This window comes from Trachypithecus francoisi, unplaced genomic scaffold, assembly GCF_009764315.1.
Source record: "Trachypithecus francoisi isolate TF-2019V2 unplaced genomic scaffold, Tfra_2.0 Lachesis_group10, whole genome shotgun sequence".
NCBI classification, from domain to species: Eukaryota; Metazoa; Chordata; class Mammalia; order Primates; family Cercopithecidae; genus Trachypithecus; species Trachypithecus francoisi.
Window position 1 is genome coordinate 105552314 of NW_022681455.1, and position 23716 is coordinate 105576029.

Here is a 23716-nt window from a genome sequence, read left to right on the forward strand (position 1 = left end):
CTTCCAAATGGTAGCATCCGCCAGGTGTCTGGCTACAGTCTTCTAGATCCTCAGCAGACACATGTAATTGGTGGCAGATTTTAGTATAGCTCGTTCCCTTTACTTCCCTGATTTCTTTAATTGCCTTGAGCTCTGAGTCCCCCACTGCACACAGGATAATTTGAGTTAGTAGCCAGGAAAGGAAATGGTAATTCTGTGGCTCAAGAATCATGTAGGGCCAGAGAGTATAGGCGGGGTCAGTAAATGTGTGTTTAATGTATGAATTAATTAACAAATGGCCAAGAAGTAATTCCTTGGAGATTCCACACCACCACCCTCACATTCAATTGCTTTCTTTGACTGAGACTGTCTATTTGTCTGTCACCCAGTAGATCCTAGGGACCCAGTCTGCAAGGAACATGCACATATCTTGGCCTAGAGCATAAAAGAGTACCAAGGAGGCTTTCAGGAATTATTTGATTAGTTAATGAATGAATGAATGAATACCAGAATACAATCCTCTTAAGCCTAGGGCACATGACTACAAAATCATAAGACACTGCCTTATTAAGTTACTTCCTGCTTGTCATGCTGTTCAAAGTCCCTCTCACTTTGAGTACAGACTATCCCTTGCCATGTAAAGCAGGGAGGAAATGCACAGGTAACCTGAGCAATGCTCAGGCGCTTTGATCTTTCAAAGGAGAGAATCCTACACCAGCCTTTGAGAAGCCCTGTTGACTCTGACAAGCTGAACAGAAGAGATAATGCTGTCTATATGGCTGGTTGTCGGAAGTGAAGTGATTAGATTTCAACTGGATTGCCTGTTACCATCTTGGACCACAGGGCCCGGAAGGCAAGTGCAGAGAGCATGCTCGCCTACCCAAGAAGTACTTGCTGAGCACTTGAGGAGGCAGAGAAAATCCTTTCCCAAAGATCAAGTGGCCCAAAGAGGGGCATCTCCATTCTAGGGATGGATCCCCATCCTGGGGGTGGATTTGCTGCTTGTGGGCATCTCAGGGAAACTGACAATGAGAGGAACATATTATCGATTTCGAGAACATCTTTATCTCACTAAATCAGTGCTGGGGAGAGGAACTGCATTCTGGTCTCCAGGTAACTGACATCCAAGCTATACCTTGATTAGGGATTAAATCCATAAAATCATTGCATAGAACATGGCAAAATGATTTTTTAAAATTCAGTGTCTCCAGATGAAGTGTTCATATGAATTTACTGTGTTATTTGGGCAACTTTTCTGTAGGTTTGGATAGTTTTAAAACTTAAAATTAAAAAGTTTTAAATAAATGAGTGCAAGCAAAACAAAGGAAAAAACTTAATAAATTTTTCCTTTTAAAATCAAGGTGGCTGGGCGCAGTGACTCAGGCTTGTAATTCCAGCACTTTGGGAGGCGAGGCTGGCAGATCATTTGAGGCCAGCAGCTCAAGACCAGCCTGATCGATGTAACAAAACCCCATCTCTACTAACAATACAGAAAATTAACCAGCTGTGGTGGCACAAGCCTATAGTCCCAGTTACTCTGGAGGCTGAGGCATGAAAATCACTTGAACCTCAGAGACAGAAGTTACAGTGAGCCAAGATTGCACCACTGCACTCCATCCTGGGTGACAAAGTGAGATTCTGTCTCAAAAAAACAAATAAAATAAAATAAGTAAATCAAGGTATAAAACAGTGTTTATAGCTGGGTGTGATCTATGTATACAAATGTGGGAGGAAGTAGCTATATGGATGTGTGTGTTTGTAACTGCCCAGAAACTGTCTGGAAGTCACACAGAAAACTGACAATAGTGGCTTCCAGGGAATGAAATTGAAGGCCTAGAGTATAGGAATTGAAGAAGACTTAATTTTCTGTAGACTCTTTTTCACCTTTTATTTATTTGTTTATTTATTTATTTATTTAGAGATGGAGTCTTGCTCTGTCACCAGGCTGGAGTGCAGTGGTGCTATCTCAGCTCACTGCAACTTCCGCCTCCTGGGTTCAAGAGATTCTTCTGCCCCAGCCTCCCAAGTAGCTGGGACTACAGGTGTGCACCACCATGCTCAGCTAATTTTTATATTTTTAGTAGAGACAGGATTTCACCATGTTGGCCAGGATTGTCTTGATCTCTTGACCTTGTGATCCACCCGTCTTGGCCTCCCTAAGTGATGGGATTACAGGTGTGAGCCACCAGGCCCAGCCTCATCTTATAAATTTTAACCATCTTTACCTATTTTAACCATCTTAACTATTTAAATGTATCTATCTAAGGATACATAAAAATAAAAACAAATTTGTCATGGGACATCCCACCTAGTAATGACAAATACTGACATAACAACTGCTGTACTGTTCCCTTTGCCTGGAAAAGCCTTCCTGGTCTTCTCCAGATAAATTCCTACTCATGATCAAGTCTAAACCCAGAGGTCACCTCCTCACTGAAGCTCTGCCTGATTTCCTCCAGTGAAGTCAGCCCCTCTGTGTTCTCACAGATCCAGGGAGCTGTCTAAAAGGAACTCTGTACCATGATTATTTGTTTGCCAGCCTGGCTCCATCACAAGAAGAGGGGTTCTTTGGAAGCAACAGTACAGTTTCATTGTTGTGTTGATACACATGATTTATTATTGTATCACCAGCACCTAGTTCAACGCCTAACATAGGGATGGTTCTCAAGATGACTGATGAGTGAACACATCCAGAGTCTTTTCTCCTCTTGCCATTTTGCCCCTCACTCACTGGATACATTCAGTCGCATCCTGCTGCATTAGCCAGAACCAGCTAAGTCTCCTTTAAAACTCAAGTGGAGACTAGAATGTGAAGAAAGGGGAAATGCGTATACACTGTTAGTATGAATGCAGATTAATACAACCTCCATGAAAACAGTGTGGAGATTTTGCAAAGAATTGAAAATAGAATTACCTTTCAGCCCAGCAATCCCACTACTGGGTATCTACTGAAGGGAAAAGAAATCATTGTATCAAAAAAGGACCTGCACTCATGCGTCTATTACAACACTATTCACAATAACAAAGTCATGGAATCAACCTCAGTGCCCATCAGAAAATGACAGGATTAAGAAAATGTGGTGTATGTATGTGTGTATATATATGTGTGTACGTGTGTGTGTATATATACATATATGTGTGCGTAAAATGTGGTGTGTGTGTGTATATATACATATACGTGTGCATAAAATGTGGTATATATGTGTATGTCTGTGTATCTATACATACGTGTATGTGTATATATACGTGTGTATAATATATACATATACGCACATATGTGTGTATATACACATATATACACATAAAGAATGCATGTGTGTATACATGTGTGTGTATATATATTCCACATATACATGTGTGTATAGAGAGAACCTATGCATGTGTATATATACACACATATATACACATATATATGTGTGCATATATGTATATATGTGTGTATATGTGTGTATATATGTATATATAGACATACATATGTATTTATGTGTGCATATATGTATTTCTATACACACATACATTCTCTTTATACACACACATATATGTAGAATATACATACACACACACATATATACACACACATTATGTTCTTTTTTATGGCTGTATAGTATATTATGAAATACTACACAGCCACAAAGAATACTACACGGTCATAAAAAAAGAATGAAACCATATCTTTTGCAGCAACATAGATGAAGCTGGAGGCTATTATCCTAAGTGAAAAAACTCATAAACACAAAATCAAATACTACATATCCTTAGTTATGAGTGGGAACTAAACGGGGAGCACACATAGATATAAAGATGGCAATAATAGACACTGGGGACTCCAAAAAGGGAGGAGGAGGGTTCAAAAATTACTTATTGGGTATAATGTTCATTAATTTGGTGATGGGTGTACTAGAAGCCCAAACCTCACCATTATGCAAAATGCCCATACAACAAACATGTGCATGTATCCCCTGAATCTATTATTGAAAAAAAAAAAAAAAACTCAAGTAGAGATTTAGGACATTGCCATACCAAAATAACTGTAATAGTAATTGCCCTCCAACTCCCTCCCATCCCAGCTTGGTTAAGACTGTAAGTCAAGGTACAAAAGAATTGGAAGAGACATTGATCAATAGGAGGCACTACACTGCTGTGCTTAGAGTGGAGACCCTGTCTCTACCCCTTGCTCATCAGGGGTCCTCAGCAAGTTCTTTAACCTCTCTAAACCTCAGTATCCTCATCTATGAAAGAATCATGACCCCTGCACATAGCAGCCAAAGTCTTGGTGACGTCAAACAAGATAATAAATGTAAAGCACATAGCACAGTGTCTGGTACAAGGGCATGCTCAGAAAATTCAGTCATTGACCCCTTTGCCCATCGCTACCTAAGTAAAGCAAGATCAAAGAACCACAACTTTGGTTGAGGTTTTTCCTTTAGTAATGATTTTGTGCAGGGACTGGATGTTCAGGTGGCCCACCACATAAGGGCTTCATGTAATCATTAGTTGATTGTGGTGATGACAGCCACATTGTACACACTGAAGAGCTGCAATGTGTAGGCAACAAGTGAACTAAGTGTCTGTTTATGATTCTGATGACACCAGATAGAGACAGATACTTGGCCTCCTTCTCCACAGTGGCCTACATCCCAAAATAGGAAATATGCATTCACAGACAGAACCAGCAGCACAGGGGGTTAGGAAGCAGATTGCTAATACTTCAAGCTCTCAGGGACAATGCAGAGCCCAGTGCGTTCTGCAGCACAGGTGAGTTGCCCTGAAGCAGCTTTCTGGGATTCATTCTTACGCAAATGAAAGATAATTGGGTGACCTGAGACCAGCAATTCCTGCTGGTTATTACTCAGCAGGATGCCAATGTGTGTACACTTCTCTTGAGCAAAGGGCAAATCTCTTCCACTTCTCCAAGATGTTAATTTCTAGTCCCCTGTGCTCTACTGAAAACCCAGCAAGGTCACAGGGCTTAGAAGCCTTATCCTGTAGCTGCCCAGATAATTCCTCCTCTGCTCTGAGAAGGTTCTTAAGTAAGACACGTGTGCTAGAAATGGAAGCTCAAGCTCCAGTGGATTTCATTGTAAATTAACTAGAGTGTCGATCCTGTGAACCCATGCCACCTTTGTTTGAAGTCTCTCTCCGTCTTTCCTTCCCACTTGGATTTTGACTGCCATATGCAGTTACCTGACTGTAAACTCCTTGAGGAAAGAGGAAGTGCCCTTTCATCTCTGCCTGCGTTTGTGGCATGTCATAGGTGCCTGTTCAAGAAAACCTGGCATCTTGACCTGATTGGGAATCAAGAATCTGAGTCTCAGCTAAAGTCATTGGTTAGTTTTGTTCTTCAAAATCCTTACAGTGCGATCAAGAACAAGTCCTTTCCTCCACCAGGCACAGAATTCTTTTCCATCAAGAAGAAGCTTATCCTGAAAAATCAAAGGATTATTCCAGTTGCATTCCTGCTGTTTTATGTTTTGTTTTGTTTTATAAAGGTTTCATGCCATCAGCATTGGAGTAATTCACCTTCCTCTCTTTGGAATAAAAGCTTTGCAGAACTCTTCAAAATAGACCGTTCTTAATTTCCAGGTTAAAAAAAAAAAAAAAACTAACAGATTTCCTAGACATGAAATTAAATTCAAGTACTTTCTATTTACCTTCTGAGTCTGATTCATGGATACCTCATTCTAATTGCCCCTATTATCTAGAAAAATAGAAAATGTCACTTGCACATCTTCTTGAGGAATTCAAAGAGCCGATGAAATGAAGAGGCCCATTTGTCTCAGCAGAAATGAGATGATCGTCATTCACAGACATACCCACAGGAGGGAGGCACGTCCTCTGCTGAGCCAGGCTTCGGAGCAAATGAGTGCAAAATAAGCAAATGCCAGAGGAGTCAGTTATACAATTTCCAAATCATTCTGGTGCGTTTGCAGGGGAGTGCCATTTTGCCTCTAGGATAAGCGTTCTCATTCATTGGTTTATCCCTTAACAGATATTGACCAGACCATGAGAGAAAGAGGTGAGGACTCCTCACATTAAAATTTTTTCCCAAAACAGGCCCACATTAACACAAGAGTATAAAATACCTGAGAAATTATCAGAAATTTATAGTTCCCTGTCACAGAGGACTACCATCTATTTAACAACAGCTTGTGTGGGCTGCAAGAAAAGCCCCTGGTCTTATGTGGAGATAATGGTTTTTGCCCATAATATGGGAGATGCATTCAGGAGAAAGGCAGACAAGGAGAGTGGTAAAAGACACAAACTCTAGCTAAAGTTAGACTTCCCATAAATACAAATTCCAAGGATAAAAGTTACAGCACTATGGTCGTAGACAAGTTATTTATCTTCCCTGATATGCTTTGGCTCTGTGCCCCCACCCAAATCTCATCTCAGTTTGTAATTTCCATGTGTCACAGGAGGAACCTGTAATTCCCAAGTGTGGAGGGAGGGAGGTGACTGGATCATGAGGCAGTTTCCCCCGTGCTGTTCTTGTGATAGTGAGTGAGTTCTCACAAGATCTGACAGTTTTATAAGGAGCTCTCCTCCCTTCACACGTGCTTCTCTTCTCTCTTCTGCCACCTTGTGAAGATGCTTACCTCTCCTTCCGCCATGATTCTAAAGTTTCCTAAGGCCTCCCCAGCCATGCAGAACTGTGAGTCAATTAAATCACTTTCATTTATAAATCACCAGTCTCAGGGAAGTTCTTTATGGCAGTGTGAAAACAGACTAATACATTCTTCAAGATTGAGTTTTCTCATTTATAAAACGTTTGACATTAATAATACCTACCACATAAGGCTTTTGGAAGGATTAAGGGGAGTCATACCTTCAACATCCTTAGGAACCTGACATATAGTAAGAATGCAAAACCTGTTAGCTGCTGTTATTATGACTTTTCTCTGAGTAGTCACCGTAGTCCACCTTCCTCACATTTAATTAAAAATATACCAAGGGCCCCTATTCATTTGCTTAATAAACTTACTAAGTGCATACTTTGGCCCAGATATAGTATTTGCAACTGGGAGCACAGTGGTGCCAAATAAGTCCTGTCCTCAAAAATCTCCAGGTCTAGCTGGGAAGACAGACAACTAAATAGACAATTACAGTCCAATGTAGAAATCACTGTAAATGGCGTAATCCCTGGCTGCTAAAGTATTGTCTAGGTAATCTTAGCCTATTAGAAATAGCTCCTTAGTGATAGTGAAGTCCAAGCTAAGATATAAAATGTGTTAAGAGTGCTTATGAGGTGAGAGAGATTATGAGGTTTTGGGGAAATAATGGCTGTGCCCCATGAGGAGGTCCTAGAGTGGATGTATATAATACAAACAAGGTGGAGAGGGAATAGCAGCTGAGAGATGAATCTGGACAGCAAAACAGTGGCCCTTCTCATTAAAGGATCCTAGAAACTTGTTAAGAAAAGCTTATTTCTATCATCGAAAGGGAATAAGTGGGAAAGTAACATAATGTGTGGATTTAAGAACATTGTTCAGGATATATATAGATCATGGATCACATTGGAGCTGATGAGGGAGAAATAACCCTGGAGGGAAAAAGACTTATTAGGTGACAATTTCAGTAACATTGGAGAAAAAGAGTTTGACTTGCATTTGGACAGTGGCAATAGGGATAGAGAGAAACAAAACTACTTCAGAGACAGACAAAGAATAGAATGAATAGGAATCAAGAGGAATTAACTGCTATCAGGGGTGAGGGGTTGAGAGGCTTAAAGTATTCTGCCCGTGTTTCTATTCTGGGCGCATTGTGATACTATTACAGGAATGTGGGGTCCAGGAAAAACCTGGCTTTAACATACGTGTTTAAGGCACCACTGGACATCCACATGGAGATGAGTCGTAGGCACTTGGATGAGGAGGTCTAGATTCCCCGAGTGGAAAGTCATGCTGGTAGAATTAATTCTTAAATTTCTATCTGGATATTTAGATGTCTCCTATGAATATTGCTCCAGTTATCACCGAGCAGATGGAGAAGGTAAATGGATTCACAGAATCCTAAAATGTAAGAACTGTTAGAAATCCTAGGTCCAGCCACCCTGGCAGCCCAGTAAATGGCTCATTAATCTCATAGCCCAGACAGTGAATGGCAGAGCTGGATCTGGGAGTAGAAACCAGGCCTCCTGGCTCATGATCGAGGGCCCTGTCATTTGAAGTCTAAAAGGTTCAGCCTCCTAGCAATCTCATTTCCTTGTGGGATATAAGCTACTTTGTTCCCATTTTAAGACTTATTTTCAAAAGAAAAGGAGAAAAAAGCAACATGGCAATCATCTCAGTTGGCCTGTTTAGCCGAGTCCTTGCTAAAGAATTATAATCCCTTTAGTTCCTTCTTTCTCCTCCAGATCTTACTACTACTAGCACATAATAGGTGTTCAATAAAGAGAATCCAATAACATCAACACTGAATAATCACACTCCTCACTACTGAAAAAGGTAGGCCTTTCTCTCCCTCTCAGATTCTACTTTCGGCTTTAGTGAAGTTCCAAATCAAGCCACATTTGAGAGACAGACATAATTTCCATCTTGACATACATAGAAACATATGAATTGTTCAGTAATGTTAGTCCAGCTTACCTTCTTCACCCATTGGATACTTGCTGCCAATTTCTGTAACACACTCCACCCATCTGATTGGTCACTCAACAAAGGACAACAGGAAGGAATGTCACAGGGCCGCTGAGCCGAAAACACAGTGATTTCTGCAAAAAGTGAAAGGATCATTAGTAACCTAGTGGTGGCATGAATTGGCAAAGTGATACAATATTATACACAGTTGCATGTGACAGACTTTTCTAGAAGATGACAATCCATGTGTGCAAAGAGAGAGATAAACCAATTACTAAAATTATGTGAAAAGTGGGAAAAACTTATCATGGATTTATAAATACCATTGGATAGTGCATGATTAACCATACATGCATTTGGTACTATGATGACAATGATAAAGCAATTCTACACACAACTTGTTATAACATGCCATGTAATTCATATACATTTGCTCTTGCACGAAGAACAAGCTGGTGGGGGAAGGTATGAAGACTGAGAGCCCATTTCTGATAGAACCTATGTTCCAAAGCCAAAGCAGTGTCTTCCTTCCTAAAGTGAGAAGCACTGTTCTGGTGTTGACAGATCCTCGTGAACAACAGGCTCAAAGACGAAGAGTAGCAATAGCGGTGGTGGTAATAGGAGATGCTATCCCCACTCCAGCAGACCAGAGCATTGGGCTGAGAGTGTTGCAACTCTTTTCAAGATTGCATTTCCCCCACCCACAACACCACATTTTAGACTTTCTGTGTGGGGGCTGTGTTCTGCTTGGATTCTGGTCTGATTCATCTTCATATCTCCCAAAATGTCTAACACATTTCCTAGCCCAGAGCATCTGTTCAATGCATATTTGTTGAGTGAATAAAGAAAAGAATATGGAGTGTCTAAACAGCTGTCATCTTTAAAAACTGAGGCACTGAACCAAGAAAGGTGCCAGCTGGCATAGCTTTCCTAACACAACAGCATAAAGGAGTTCTTGAATGTCCTTCATCTCTAGGCTTCTACCTTCTAGGATCAACTCAGCCTGAATTAGGGGCTTAAACAGCTTATTTCTTTGACTTGACTTCATTTCTTTCCAAATTTCTTTCCTTGTCTGATATTGCTTCCATCTAATAATCCTACACAAAGCCTTCTCCAAAACAACAGACAAGCAAACAAAAGCCATTTTTAGTGAAGGGTTGTGAATGGATCTTAGACCTACTAAAATTTTTTCACAGAGCCTGGTTTTGGTGACTGTAGCAAGATGAACAATAAAGCTGTCCTCTTGTGTGCTATTTATCCAAATGTCAGGACAGAGTAACACTGGAGTTATTCCCGGAGGCACAGGGAGTCATGGAAGAAATGCTACATGCAGCAGTTCACACAATGCATAACAAATGAGGAAGGACCCTGCTTGTCAACCATGTTGCATGCTGCAGCCAGTCTCCAAAATTGCCCCACAATAACCCAGACCCTCTGATAGGCATGCCCTTGTGCAGTCTCCTTCTATGGGACTATGAGCTGGCTCTGCATAACAATGAAACAGCAGAACTGACACTATGTGAACCATGAGAGAGGGACTTCCACCCTGGTCGGTCCAAAAGGCAAAGCATTGAACCAAAGAAAATTGCTATTGAGCCTTAAGATTCACTGGTATTTGCCTTTTTATATAAACTTGCTTGGAACCCATCACTACTTTCTTTTTTCCAATTTCTCCCTTTTAGAAAGGGAATGCCTATCCTACACCTGTCCCACCGCTGTATTTTGGAAGCACGTAATTTATCTTATTTCATAGGTTCACAGCTGCAGACAAATGTTGCCCCAGGATGAATAGCACTTTGAATCTCATCCATACTGATTGTGTCTCAGGATGAATAGTATCCTGAGTCTCACTCATACTTATTTAGATGAGAATTTGGACTTTAGACCTCAGAATTTATGCTGAATCTTAAGATGTTGGAGGTTGCTGGTATAGAATGAATGTATTTTGCATGCATTTTGCAGGATCAGCAGTAGAATGTTATGGGCTCAATGTTTTTGTTCGCCAAAATTCACATATTAAAGCACTAACCCACAATGTGATAGTATTCAGAGGTGGGGCCTATGGGAGGTAATTAGGTTTAGATGATGTCATGAGGGATTGTTCTTCTAAGAAAAGGAAAAGAAAGCAGAGCTCTCTCTCTTTGTTTCTCCCATGTGAAGACCCGGTGAGAGGACTGTTGTCTGCAAGCCATGAAGAAGATCCTCACCAGGAACCGAACCCACTGGTTTCCAGGACTTTGAGAAATGAAGATCTGTGGTTTAAACCACCCCATCTGTGGTATTTTGTTATAGCAGCATAAGTGCACTAATACAGGAACCCCGCAGCTTATCTTGTGCTTTTTGAATGCTTGCTCTAGGAGGAGTTGACTGCCATGTCAAAAGTTCAAATACTTGATATTACTGTGCTGTGAGAAAGCTCCAGACAACCAGGTGGAGAAGTTGTGTGGATGGAGAGAGAGGTGTCAATCCATTTCCGGCTCTTTCAGCCTTCTAAGTGAGGTGCCAGACAGGGGGCTAAAGATGTCATCTTGGACACCTAATCCATTCAAATCTTCATATAACTCCAGCCATCTGACTACATGGCAGGAAATAACAAGTAAGAATACCTAAATGAATTCAATCAACCCACAGAACTGTAAGAGATAGTAGTAAGTTGTTGCTATATGCCACTAAATATTAGGATGTCATGTTACTCAGCAATAGATAACTGGAATGTTATAAATAGGGGTGGAAAAGATATTTGCCATGTATCTCACCAATGAACTACCCTTAACCACATATAACCATCCTGGGTATTATGAACGCCATCTCACCCTACAACAGAAAAAGGTAAGACTCTTGCTGAAAGTGTACAGCCAATAATACCCCGGGTATAGATGGAATCCAGCAGTGCTGACTTCATAGCCCATGTACCTTCTGTTTTCCTTCTCTAGTCTTCTGTTAATAATGCAGCTGTTACTGTGGCCAGCATGTTTAGAAAGGTTGACTTCTGAAATCTGTAAAACACTTATTGAACTCCCCACTTTGTCTTGCACTCTTTACCTCCCTGCAAAATGTTTCCTATAGAAATCCTTTCTCCAAAAGCCTGTGCAGTCAATCAAAAAAGCTTTGGAAGAAAAGCAAAAATAGACGGTGAATTGTCTATGAATTCTAATCACTGCAAACATTAGAGAAAGAGGGACTATGGATTCTGTGAAAAATTTTGGTATACAATTATATCATGTTTCTTAGGAAAAAAATGAACATACAAAATTCAAGTTGTTCTTTATGCTTTCAGCGTAGCTGATGGAGCTAAGACAGCTTTGCGGGCTATAGCGGGTTGTCTGTTTCTGCATTCTCTGCACTGGCCTTCATGGCTGGAATGTTCATTTTCCTTCATCTTCCCCACAGCTCATGATTCCCCCAGACTTGGGATCATGTGTTCCCCTCTGAGCCAGGAAAGTACACTCCAGCCTTGCTGCACCCACTTCCTACCTACTCTCAGGACTTCTCTCTGCCATCTTCCCAGCTCTGCACACCATCATGGGCTGTCTTCAAATACAGCGCCATTGTCATCTATCAGCCCATCCATCACTGTGCTTGGCTGCCCACAGCACTAAGCCTCTTAGGGGTTCAGACAGTACATGCCATATACTATTTCAGAAAGACTAGAAATCAGGAAAAAGAACACCGTGAAGCCCGAGTGCATAAAGTGGAATGAAGGACATACTCGGTAAGCATACCAAAATCAAGTCAGGGGCGGATGCAGCTGTGACTGTGGCAGCTCCCTTTTGTTGAACTCTGATTGTGTGGAAGGCTCAGTACATGCAGAGCCATATCCTTCCTTTTGCCACTTTCCCTCTCTTAGGATCTCCATTAAAATGGAAAGAGTTGCCAATGAAGGGAGCAGCACAGCCCAAGGAGATAGAGTTTCTCCATTTTACAGATGGAGAAACTGAGGCTGAATGGCATATACCCAAGTGCATACAGCAAAGAAGTAGCATAACTGGGCTAGATCAATAAATCCACTCCTTTTTCCCCAGGTTTAAGAACCCACCGGGAGGCCCACTCCCCAGGGCAAAGCATGCCTATTCCCGTGGTGTGTGACTACTGATAATTTCTACTTTTTGGTAAAAACACAACGGAAAGGCCAGCTGCAGTGGCTCATGCCTGTAATCTCAGCAGTTTGGGAGGCTGAGGTAGGAGGCTCACACAAGCTCACGAGTTCAAGACTAGCCTGGGCTGGCCGGGCGCGGTGGCTCAAGCCTGTAATCCCAGCACTTTGGGAGGCCGAGACGGGCGGATCACAAGGTCAGGAGATCAAGACCATCCTGGCTAATACGGTGAAACCCCGTCTCTACTAAAGAATACAAAAAACTAGCCGGGCGACGAGGCGGGCGCCTGTAGTCCCAGCTACTTGGGAGGCGGAGGCAGGAGAATGGCGTGAACCTGGGAGGCGGAGCTTGCAGTGAGCTGAGATCCGGCCACTGCACTCCAGCCTGGGCGACAGAGCCAGACTCCGTCTCAAAAAAAAAAAAAAAAAAAAAGACTAGCCTGGGCAATACGGCAAAACATATATATATACATATATACACACACATATACATATATATACATATATACACACATACATACATACACACACACACACATATATACCGTTTGAGCCTGGGGGGTCGAGGTTGCAGTGAGCCAAGATCACGCCACTGTACTCCAGCCTGGGTGGCAAAGTGAGACCCTGTCTCAAAAACAAAACAACACAAAACAAACAAACAAAAAAACACCACAATGGGAAATTTCAGATATTTTGGAAATAGCTGATTAAAGCAAACTATAATTAAATGTTTATGTATTACTCTTGTATAAACAAGTGAAATATCAGGTTTTTAAAACTTTTCTTTGGCGAAGAAGTTGAACAACGGCCATCCACTTTTCTGGTGGTCTAGAAATACCAATTTGCTTTGTTGATGTTGCTCTGTGCAGGCAGGAGAAGGGGCTACACATATGCAGACATCCCTGGGAGTCTGCAGATGGGGGCTTCTTCCTTTTTTGGGCATCATATGTTTCTGACATTGTTGAAGGGATGATTAAACTCAATTAATAATCTCCATTGGGTGTTTTTCTTTCCTGTTATTGCAAAGTTCCAAAACCATATGGTAAATCATATTTCATAAGATAGGATTGTAGATCATAATTTTTTTTGTAAAAATAATGAGAGAAGCAGGAAGCTATTGCATGTGAGAGAACAAGACTTAAAATCAAGTTTTTCCTCCTCCAAGCTAGTTTGAGTTTGGGCAAGCAAGAACTTTCTGAGCCTCAGTTTCCTCACTATAAAATGGGGATAATAACAATTATTTTGGAGAATGACTGTGGAGAATAATCATAATACATGCAACACTTCACTTATACACTCAAAAATCAATAGTTGTGATTATGAAAAGATATATTGTGCTTCTATGATTAGTTTACCTTTTATTGTATATTTGCTATTTAAAAAAACCCTATAATAGATGTGTAAGCATTTGTACAGAACTAATATTGACATGTGCATAAATATTAACATGCAATCTTATCACATGTAATTAATATTTATCTATAAGCATTTTGCATATTTTTTTTCAGATGAGGAATCTGAGTCTCAAAGAAATTTAGAGACCCCTCAAAGTTCCTGGACTCAGCTTAGACCTCTGCTCCCACTGTGTGGTTAAGGGATACCAGCTGCCCTCTGCTCATCCCTTCCTGCAAAATCTTCAAGGCTGGCTCCTTACTGCCTGCACAGAGGATGATGCCCAGGGTCTATCTGTAATTAGAAGAAAATATCCATAAAGAGTTTCTGAGCTCCAAATGGATTTGACACAGTGGCCTTTTAAATCAAACTCTTACTACGATTATCTTCACTTCTATTTAGTAGTTTTTCTAAGTAAGCCATGCTTTTAGAGGCACCTAATGCAAAGTGACAACCTTCACCATTTTCCAAAGCGCCGATGGACGGGCGTAGAGAGAGTCCATTGTCACCATGGTAATTACTGCACAATACCTGACGGCCAATGGACGGTCAGGAGGCTCAGGCAGCCGCTGAATCCGGCATTGTCCAGGCCTGATAAAAAGACTAGAGGCCTTGAAAAGCCGGGGAGCAGGATCTCACAGCTCTTTCCCCGAGCCCTGAAAGGGCCATTGTGCTGCCACCATAAATTCTGGGTTCCCCGGGCACTTGACAACTGAAGCCAGGAACAATAGAATTCTTGTGTCCAACAAAACACTCCTTGTCCAATGCTGGTCTTATCAGCCGCATTTACAAATGTCTTTCATTGTACCCAAATAATTCCCTATTAGAAGGGCTATTGGGAGCAGAACTAAATAAATATTCACAGCTTTTGTCATATCTTTGGGAAATGAATAAACAAACAGTCATCTAGCATATGAGCAAACCTCCTACTACTCACTACATTTTATCGGTATTTCTTGCCCAAATGATGTAGCTTCACTTTTTCCCTTTAACGTAATTGACAACTGCGGTACTAGAAGCTCCGGTTTTCTGTGCCGTCTACTACACATCATCGGTATTATTGCGTTGGTGCTTCTACATGTGTTTTGTACAAATTACTCTTCCCCACACCGCTAGATTTTTATTTCTGCCTCCTGAAAGAGGAGGAAATTAGAACCCAGAGAAGTTGAACAACTTGCCGAAGATAACCAAGCTAATTAGTAGCAGAGTGGGAATTCCAATCTAGATTTCCCTTGCTCCAAAGACTCTTCCCTCACCACTCAGCAATGGTGATTTTGCTACTGAATAAAGAGGAATAAAAGTTAGAATACGGGGAAATATCTAAGCACAACCACTATAAAATTTGCATATATATATATATATAGAGAGAGAGAGAGAGACTATATTATTAACAACTTGAGAACAGCTAGACTAGAAAGAAAATGAAAAATCTTTCTCCAGGAGAGTATATTTTATTTTTGCCTAAAATGCTAGCAATTTTACTTTTTAAACTTTTTTTTAGGGTGGAGGTGGGAAGCTGACAAAAATAAGTATAAGCATGCTGCAGGAAAGTTTTAAGGATGTCTGTACGGTCAGTATGTAAAGTTTTCTGAAGAACTACTAGGGTGAACAAAGCAACCATCGTGCACCCAATCACATATGCTCCAGAATAACTTTAACCTCTTCTTCTGCAGCTGATTTTATTTCAGTTGTTTGTCTCTTTGTCATGTATGGATAAATATCTAAACATTTGAATGTAATGCACATGATCAAACAGAAATCCCCTTCTCAATAGAAGCCACCAACTAGAAGAATAGCGATTTTTACATTTAAAAAAAAAAAAACTGACAATATTAAAATTCTAAATGGCTCCCTATCAGGTCAGGAGATGCCCACACTCCAGATTTATTAACACAGCTTATGCATCTGTCTCCTATCTGTCCCCAGCCTCACATGCCCACCTTACCTCCTGCTTCAGTAAGTATTGCTGTTCCTGAGCCTGGCAGGCTTTGCACCTCTGTGCTTCCCTGCATCTGACCCCTTCTGTCATTTACGGTTAGTGTGACTTTGGTGGAAATTCTCCTCAGTACCTAGTATAAACTCAGAGGGCTTCAGGATTCCCTTAGTGTAACATAATGCTTTTTTATTTCTTTCACAATTAGAGATCTTTGATATTTATGGCTATTTGGTCCTCCCAACTTTGCATCAAGGAAGCTGTGAGCTATTTGAGGACAGAAATCACATATTATTCTCATTTTTGTTTGGCCCGGGTCAGTACACTGCTAACCCTCCACAGGGCTAGACTATTGGAGAAATAAATGAATGGTAGTAGTTAGACAAAGAATGACCACAAAATTATGTATTTTTTTAATTTAAAAGATTAAAAATACCTATTGCCTTTTATCTACTTGATGTCAAATGACAGGTATAATTTGTAATTTTTTTACAAGGACCATAATAATGTACTCACTTGGCACAAATTATTCAGCTTTGATAGATGCAACATGGCACTGTTTGGTTTGTTTTCTATAATATTTTAATATTTCAAATCAGTAGAGTAGGTTATCATTTTGCAAATAATTGACTATTAACAATAAAAGACTGGGAAACCAACAGGTATTTTCTGACTGGCATTAAACGCCTGTGTTTGTGCAAGTATTAAGTTTGAAAAAGTGTGGTCAATATTTTCTAAACACTTCATGCCAAATGAAGCATTTAATCATCTTTGGGGATGTAAGGCATTAATGCCATCATGTATGAATGATGCTAATTCTCAGCATTTCTCTATCCCCCAGGAGCTGAATCTTCTCCAGACACAACTTAATCCAAACAGGCAATGATGATGACTAAAATTTATTGAGAATTTCCAATGGACCAGGTCCTGGGCTAACTACCTTCCTGCAATATACAATTTCATCTTATGACAATCAGGTACTGTGGTTTTTCTTCATTTCACAACTAGGAAACTGGAGCACAAAAAGACTGAGTAAAGTTGCCCCCAATCACAAAGCCACTCACCAGTAAAGCCAAGACATGGGCACAGGCAGTTTGAATCTATAGCAATTCACCAAACAGCTGTACTCTACTCCATTCTTTGGCTATAAAATAGGGCACTAAATTAGGAAAGTAGTCCAGTGATTTAAAAGAAACATGACTAAGGACTGCATCACTTTACCAGGCTACCTAACTATCCAGAAAAAGCAGAAACCAACTACGAAGGAGAACCCATGCATGTAATGAAGAACAACAAAGACCTTTAACCAGACCCAAGGCCTGAGACAGTCTCTTGTATTTTATCAAATCTAGGCAACTTCCAGACAACCAAGAAATCCGCTTATTTGCAAGTACACAAATCTACATATTCATAAAGTCAGAGAAGTGCTGCAAACACACACACACACACACACACTGCAGTGTTTGTTGTGTGCCAGAAATAGTCACAGCGTACCGCTATCTTTTCATGGTAAGAAAAGTAAACTGCATAGTCCATAGCAATACGACTGATTTATGATATAATAGGAGAGAGCTCCCTCTGGGGCCATTATACTCAGAAAGAAACAAAATAAGGTTTCTCAAAATTAAGTGGGACTATCCTTTTGCAATATAAAATTAGGTTAAGAAAAAAATGCCATTTGATTATTTGCTTCTTCCAAGGCACTTATTCTGAAGATATAAGCCGTGCAAACTCTGCTTGTCTATCAACTCGGCAGGGATAAGAAACATATATGTTTCCTTGTCCACTTTGTAATCGGACAAAGGCACAAACTAAATGCTTCAAAGAGCTTTCAAACCAATGACTTAGTAAATAAAAATCTGAGCCCTGGACATAGTGGTCTCACCTATTTGCAAGTGCTTCTGAAGGGCTACAGTGAGTGGAGACTGATTTTCTTCAGGCAGAAATTTGAATTTGGCCACAGAGGGGCTGACGTGAGCCAGAGAGAGAGTCTAGCGGGTTCTCTACATCCTCATCACACCTCATTAAATACACTGGATTCACTCCAGGTCGGCAGGGGAATCAGGTCGTTAAAATGTTTCAGTTTTGCATTTGCTGCACTTTATTGGTGGAAGAACATTCTTCACTGCTATGCACAAATTTTGACATTCTTGAAGAATGGAAGAAATCATTTGTCAATATCGAGAATCTAATATTTTTGTAGGAAGCTTTATATAGGCCGTTCTACCTCGATGTATTTGTAAGTCATGTGTGTGTGTGCTTTAGATGTAAATGTGACTGCACACACACACACACACAAACACACATCCTCAAGGATGCATTTGCTGTTTTTATCTTTTCATGTTTTAATACTCTTTGGATGGTTACTTTTACTAACTCCATTGTTAAGAACTGAAAATAAAAAGGAAAAAAATAAATAAAACACTGTCAAAAGCTATGTGGAGCTGGGTCATCTTACCAGACTGTGCTTGGATCATGAGTGTGGAAATGACAGAAAAATGATCCTGTTTGTCTGCACTTCAGTGGATCAGAAGTTTGGGGAGGTCTTCATCTACAATATTCATTTATTAATGCTCTATCATATGGCTTCCATCAAGAAAATGAGGCTGGATACCTACACTTCATCTTAGCCAAAAGACCAAGAAGTGAGAGGCTCTCTTTCTTAACAGGTTTTTAAAATGTCTCCTTGGCTTTGATATCTGCAAATGTTCTATATATAGAGATATAAAGATATATAATAGTATCTATATGTGTGTTAGTACACACACACACACACACGTAAATGTGTACATATTATTCACAACTTGATCATTCATATTTGTAAACATTTCAGTCACTTTCCTTATCCAGTAAGTAAACGAATTTTGGCATCGGGTACCAGGGTAGATTTGATGAGCAGTAAGATTATTTCCTACTTTGAAATGACAGAACTGTGTAATTGGAATAATCAGATCCCCTGGCTAAAAGCATCCCACCTCCCTCCATCGGTGTTCCAACCACGCTTTGGGAAACACAGAGCTAAGAGCTGATACTTCTCTAGTGTTCAACACGAGTTGGGGATTTCATGAGCCAAATCCAATACCATGACGTAGCCATCTTCAAGAGGACACTGCATGTGCAGAAGACCTTGGGGGCCAGGGAGGGGTCACCTTTGGCTCTCAGAGTGATGTGTACGTACAGCCAGTTTTCAGAACCAAGATGGTCCTCAGAGAAGGCCCAGAGGACCTTATCTAGGAGCCAAACCAAGGGAGCATGTCCCCCAGCAAGCCAAGGGGCCAAGTTGTGGAATTAGAAAGACTTTGGTATAAGATGCAGCTGCAAGCTGATTCCTGTTTGGGCCTCTATAACTCGTCAGTTCTGTGACTTAGGACTCTGTTTCCTTACCTGTAAAATGAGCATCATAACACCTCACATTCCTGTGGCAAGCTCAGAGGTGATAAGGTGTGCAAATCACGCTATTGTTTCTGACATAAATTTACTGTGCACTAAATATAAGTCAATACCATCAGGGTTCTGTTATCAGGAAGATTCAACATAAAAAAATTAATGCAATACCTGACACAACAGAGGCCCCACCAATTGCCAGATTACTGGCCTTCAATGACAATAAATGGGGGAAATAGAGACATACCTTTTCAATTCTTTTCAGTCCTGATGTCAGCAAAGAGAAAGTCTCTGTTTGCAGTGATTCGTGAACAAACCTTTTTTAACAAAGACCAGGCAGTCTCAGGCTCAGAGACGATTCAATTATGTTGCTTCCTTTTAATTATATCTGTTTTTTGGCTGCCTCATATTTATGACAAGAGATACTGACTTGCCAGAAGTTACAGCAATATAATTTTCTTCAAAATTATTTTTTTAAATAGCAGAAAGTAGAAGGAGTCAAAAGAAAATATTAAGTAAATAACAATGTGAATCGTATCCAGATATTAGGGAAGACAAAACCTGAATGATTGAGAGGTGGGGAACATGGATCCATGGCACCACAATTATTTTATGGACAGGGAGACGGAGGCCCAAGGGGGACATGGGTGAGGAGCGGCGCCTACAGCATCTAATCCGCTCCAGACCCTGCCTCTGGCATCCCAGGGTCTCTGCACCACACCTTCATTAATATCACACGTCAGGTCAGCTACACGAGGGGACTGCAAAAAATGATCACAGTTCTCTTCCAAGGACAGAGAAGGAATTGCAGGGAGAGACAAATGCCAGTTCTGACATGGTGGTGGAGGAGGGAGCAGTGTCTAAAGCCCTACAGGAAAGTAGGTCTTCATGAAAAAACTAGGTTGAAGACTCAGCCAGCCCACTCTCCACCTCATGCCCTATGACTCATGCTATGCATTTTACCAATACCCTGTTTGATTCCAAAAGGAATTTCAGGCCACCTACAAAGGTGCATACAGTACAAACACATAGGAGACTATTTTGAACACTAAAAATGTGAAAAGGAGAAAGAACACCATGAAATAATTTGAATGAAGGTCATGTGCAAAGCTTGGGCTACGAAGTCATATTAGTTGCAAGGGCTGCCTCACAAAAGGGACAGGGACACACGACCTGGCACAGGACCACAGCACCCATGAAGAAAAACTGGTGCTCAGCTGGATTGCAGCCATTCTGGGTACTGATGCCAGAATACTATTTATCCCATTGGTTCTCACAGAGACAATCCTGTGTAAGACACAAAGCAGCATTCTTAAACATAGTGGAAAGATAATTATTGGGCCGCTTAGAACAGCATCACTGGCACACACAGGTGAAGGAAGGAGACAGAGGAAGACACTCAACAGCATCTCTCTGCCAGGAGGACCTGACAGCCAGTCCATCTTTCACACGGCTGCTACAGTCACACCCTAAACCGGGGGCCTGCTCATGCCACTCCCGGTTGCAAAGCCCTCAAGATCTCCTTGGATTGGTCTCCTCTCCTTTAAAAATAGCCAAGCCTGCTATGTTCCAGATACTGTGCTAAAGTGGAGTGTCACATAGATAACCCCTACTTGAAAGTGGAGAAATCTAAGATGGAGAGGGTGAATTATTGATGCCACCTGCCTTGCTTGTAGGGATTCACATCCATGCAGCCTGACTCCAGAGCGTCCTCTCTTAAGCACCACTCTACTCTGCCCTCAGGGAAAGCCCTTCATTAGTGAGCACCACTGGTCTTCAGCTTCACCTGGGGAAACTCCTTCTAGGAACCCATTGCTTTGCCTCAACTTACCATATTGTTTCACTCTGCCTCATTCATTCCTACTTTTGCCTCTGAACCGAATATCTCTTCCTCTTCCCTTTTTACAACCTTATCCCTGTATTTTAAGGTCTTGGCCAAATATCACCTCCTGACAGTCCACCTTCCCAACTACACACATACACACAAAGCTTACACTGCGGCATCATCTCCACCAACCACTGTGATTGGTGGAGATGATGACACAGTGTATTTCTGTGAGCAGATGTTTCTTGAACATCTATTATGTGTCAGGCATGAGTCAAATCCCTGGATACCAAACAGCTAAGATTGCTCTTTTTACAGAGTGTTCAACCTCTGGTAGAGTTAAAAAGTAAACAGAAAAATAAGCAGCAAAGAATTAGATAGCGATAACTTACACAAAGAAATTTTTAAAACGTTAATAAAACAGAAGGAGGATCATATCTTCTTAGGATCTCTTTACACCAATACACACGTGGCCAGCACATAGCTGATGCTCAGTAACTGATGAAATGAGAGGAAACAACTATGACCTACAACAACCTTTATCAGTCATTCCGTTCTTACGTGTCTGGACATTTTGCTGTTTTAAGAAATCATTTTCCCAACTGTTTGCCTGCTCCTCCAGTCCCTATGAGGTTATGAGAAGCAGAAACTCTGTCATCTGCATTGTGTTCACAGTTCCTATGGTACCTACTGGGGAATCATCTGCATTTTTTGCAAACCATAAACACAGAGAGCCGGACTTAAAGTCTGAGAGATATCACAAATCACAGGATGTAAGAGCCAAATGAAAACTCAGCAGTGATCTAATCTAGTGATTTTACTAACTGTTCTTGGCAAAGAGTGGTATTCCTGGGGTATCCCAAAGGCTGTTGCAGGGGCTGTGGTGTGGTGAGGAGAGTTGGAGGGAGGTTTCTGGCGACTCCTACAACTTTCTCCCTTCTTCTATTTAATCCACAGAAGCTCTACTTTATCCATGCTATATGTTTTAGAGGTTAGGGTAAGATTTTCTTTACCAAAAACCTGCATGAACTTCAAGGAATGAACAGGAGAAAAAAGAGAAACGAAGAATCCAGGAGTTAAATGAATCCTTTGAATTTTTACAGAACCTCATTCTGAGCAGATGTATATGTTTAGACACGGGCAGATGCATACAACCACAGACAGATGACAAGGCATAGATACAACACATACACGATGTAAGTAGAGCACATATTTGGCAATGGGGGTACAAAAGTGTGAAAGAAGGCGCTATTAAAATAGTAGTGAAGTGTGCTTTCAAGGAAGCAGAAGTCTTTCTAGCCCTGCCATTCTCTCAAGAATTTTGTCTTCTTTGTTGCTCATTCATTCATTCGTTGTTTTTACTTTGAAATGGTGCTCATTCATTCATCGTTTTTGTCTTCTTTGTTGCTCATTCATTCATTCATTTTTTTTACTTTGAAATGGAACTCATTCATTCATTCATGGTTTTTACCTTTTAAATAATTGTACATCAAGTATTTCTATGCACAGTGATGCATAGAATTGGGACCTATGTAAAGGTGAGACAGAGAAAGAGAAGGAGGGAGGGAAGAAGGGAGAAGAAGAGAAGAAGGGAAGAAGGTAGGGAGGAAAAAAGGAAGGGAGGGAAGGGAGGGAAGCAGAGAGGAAGGAAGGAAGGAGAGAAGGAAGGGAGGAGGGAGGGATGAAGGGAGAGACTAAGGAACAGAAGGACAAAGTACTGGACAGAAGAAGGAAGGAAGGAAGGGAGGAAGGGAGGGAGGAAGGGAAGAAGGAAGGGAAGGAGGGATGGAGAAATGAAAGGAGGGAGGGAGGAAGGAAGCAAGGAAGGGAGGGATAGAGGAAGGGAGGGAGGGAGAGAAGAGGGAAAGGAGTGATGGAGGGAGGAAGTGGGGGCAGGGAGAGAAGGAGAGCGAGAAGAAAGAAAGGAGGGAGGGAGGGAGGAAGGAAGGGAGGGAGCAGGGAGAGAGGGAGGGACAAAGGAAGGGAGAAAAAAGGAAAGGAAGAAAGGAAGGAAATGAGAGAAGAAGGGAAAGAGGAAGGGAAAGAGGGAAGGAGGGAGGAAGGGAAACTGCAAGATAAAGTAATCAGGTGAATGAGGGGCCTGAAATGCCCTGTCTTTCCTCTCTTCCTCAGCCCACAAGGAGGCAGTGTCTTATACAAAGCAATCGCAGGGTTCCAGAGGAGGCAGGTGGGTGAGAAGAATGAAGGGAGCTCCCAAAATAAGACATGACTACAGAAAAAAAAAGAGAGAGAGAGAGATGACGACATGATTGGATCTATGAGACTGTCTATTTTTAGTGGCCTAAAGAAGACTCTCTCCAGTGACCTTGCCAAATTATGATGCAAACAGAGTTAATGAAAGCTCTCTCAACCTTCTCTTCAAAGTCAGCTCATTACCAGATCATTTCTGCAGACTCATCGCCCAAAACCCTGTAACCTCATTAAAGAACTAATCCTAACAGGTTTGACCTAAAAGTGAGCAGATGGATTTACTTGAACAGGTTTCTGCTTTTCTAGTGGTTTTTCCCGAAGAA

The 23716-nt window shown here is 41.2% G+C and overlaps 1 protein-coding gene across 3 annotated transcripts in view; it reads right to left on the reverse strand.

Annotated features, from left to right (window-relative positions):
• CDH11 (cadherin 11) overlaps positions 1 to 23716 on the reverse strand; it is a 177913-nt gene that overhangs the window by 99044 nt on the left and 55153 nt on the right. For all 3 annotated transcript variants that reach the window (XM_033218672.1, XM_033218671.1, XM_033218673.1), the window contains exon 2: positions 8565 to 8689. The gene's annotated coding sequence lies outside the window, so the exon portion shown is untranslated. The remainder of the gene's footprint in view (positions 1 to 8564; positions 8690 to 23716) is intronic.